The sequence below is a fragment of the Triticum dicoccoides genome, chromosome 7A (assembly GCF_002162155.2).
Source record: "Triticum dicoccoides isolate Atlit2015 ecotype Zavitan chromosome 7A, WEW_v2.0, whole genome shotgun sequence".
Lineage (NCBI taxonomy): Eukaryota > Viridiplantae > Streptophyta > Magnoliopsida > Poales > Poaceae > Triticum > Triticum dicoccoides.
The window spans coordinates 370,616,985-370,619,523 of NC_041392.1; positions in this window are offsets into that span (position 1 = coordinate 370,616,985).

Genomic DNA, 2,539 nt, shown 5'->3' on the forward strand with positions numbered 1-2,539 from the left:
CGCGCATGGCCTCCTACTGGATTGATACCTTCATTCTCAAATACCGAGGGAAATACTTACGCTACTTTCCTGCATCACCCTTTCCTCTTCAAGGGAAAACCAACGCAGTGCTCAAGAGTTAGCAAGAAGGATTTCTGGCGCCGTTGCCGGGGAGTCTGTGCAAAAGTCAACAAACCAAGTACCCATCACAAACCCTTATCTCCCGCATTACATTATTTGCCATTTCCATCTTGTTTTCCTCTCCCCCACTTCACCCTTGCCGTTTTATTCGCCCTTCTTCTCTTCATCTTTCCATTTGCTTTGATGTCTTACTTGGCTTGTTTGGTTGGAATAGTTGTTTATTTATTACTAAAGAGAGAACCTAAGATCTATGGACCCTGATCCGCTTGCTAATCTTTTTAAGAGATCCAATTATGATGAACCAATTTCTAGTGAGTTTTGTGCACTAGATTATCTTTATGAAGTTTTGCTTGAAATTCGTGAATCTGAAAAATGTGATGAATTACTTTATGAAGCGATTCACGGTAGATATTTGAAGAAAAAGCATGATTGCAATGATTTCATTATAAATTCTATTTATATAAATTGTGCTAATAATATGCAAAACCCTAAGCTTGGGGATGCTAGTTTTGCTATGTCCTCTACTTGTTGCAATGATCATGACTGGGGTGATTCTTCTTATGATCTTGAAAATTTATTTAAGCCCCATGATGAATATGAGATTGATAATAATGTTTGCAATATTATTTAAAGTGGGTTTGGAAGAGTGTCAACTTTAGATCCCACATATTTGGAGAACGTTCAATCTTATGAAATTTTTGATAAAAGTGGGTTTGGAGAGGTCATGACTTCAGTTAATGTTAATCCCACTATTTTGGAATAGTGTCAACTTTGCATGCATCTGGATCGTGTTGAAAATATTTTATGTGATAGCTATTTTGTTGAATTTTCTTATGATCCTACATATAATTATTATGAGAGAGGAAAATATGGTGGTAGAAACTTTCATGTTACTAAATTACCTCTCGTTATGTTGAGATTGCTATTGTTTCTTTCTGCTTCCTTGCATATGCTAGTTTTTGCTTGCCTTGAAAATTTGTTTGCCTATAAGATGCCTATGCATAGTAAGTATGTTAGACTTATATGTGTATGTCACGTGTTTTATGATGCTCTCTTTGTGCTTCAATTCTTGTCTTTCATGTGAGCATCGTTGAAATCTTACGCCTAGCTATAAGGCTTTAAAGAAAAACGCTTGTTGGGAGACAACCCAATATTGTTCCTTTATGTTATTCAGTAAATAATTTATCTAGCCTCTGTTTTGTTTGTGTTTTTTGTGTTTAATTAGTGTTTGTGCCAAGTAGAACCGTTGAGCTGACTTGGGGAAAGTCTTTTTGATCTTGCTGTAAAAAACAGAAACTTTAGCGCTCACGAGAATTGCTGCCATTTTTATTTGGAAAGTGATATTTAGTTAATTATTTTTGCAGATGATTAATAGATAAATTAATCATGTCCAGAAATTTATTTTAGAATTTTTGCTGTTCCATAAGTTTGCGTTAGCTACAGATTACTACAGACTGTTCTGTTTTTGAAAGATTATGTTTTTCGTGTGTTGTTTGCTTATTTTGATGAATCTATGGCTAGTAAAATAGTTTATAAACCATAGAGAAATTGGAATACAGTAGGTTTAACACCATTATAAATATTGAATGAGTTCATTACAGTACCTTGAAGTGGTGTTTTGTTTTCTTTCGCTAACGGAGCTCACGAGATTTTCTACTTTGAGTTTTGTGTTGTGAAGTTTTCAAGTTTTGGGTAAAAGATTTGATGGATTATGGAACAAGGAGTGTATAGAGCCTAAGCTTGGGGATTCCCATGGCACCTAAAGATATTCTAAGGACACCTAAAATCCAAAGCTTGTGGATGCCCCGGAAGGCATCCCCTGTTTCGCCTACTTCCATCGGTAACTTTACTTGGAGCTATATTTTTATTCACCACATGATATGTGTTTTGCTTGGAGCGTCTTGTATTATTTGAGTCTTTATTTTTTTAGTTTGCCACAATCATATTTTCTATACACACCTTTTGAGAAAAACACTCATGATTTGAAAATTATTAGAACACTCTATGTGCTTCACTTATATCTTTTGGGTTATATAGTTTTTGCTCTAGTGCTTCACTTATATCTTTTAGAGCACGGTGGTGGATTTGTTTTAGAGAAACTATTATTCTCTCATGCTTCACTTATATTATTTTGAGAGTCTTAAACAGCATGGTAATTTACTTAAACGGGGAAATTAATCCTAATATGCTAGGCATTCAAGATTAGAAAAAAATATTCTTATGAGTGTGCTGACTACTAAGCGAAGTTTGATAGTTGATCATTGTTTTGAGATATGGAGATGGTGATATTAGAGTCATGCTAGTTGAGTAGTTGTGAATTTGAGAAATCTTGTGTTGAAGTTTGTGATTCCCGTAGCACGCACGTATGGTGAAGCGTTATGTGAAGAAGTCGGAGCATGATTTATTTATTGATTGTCTT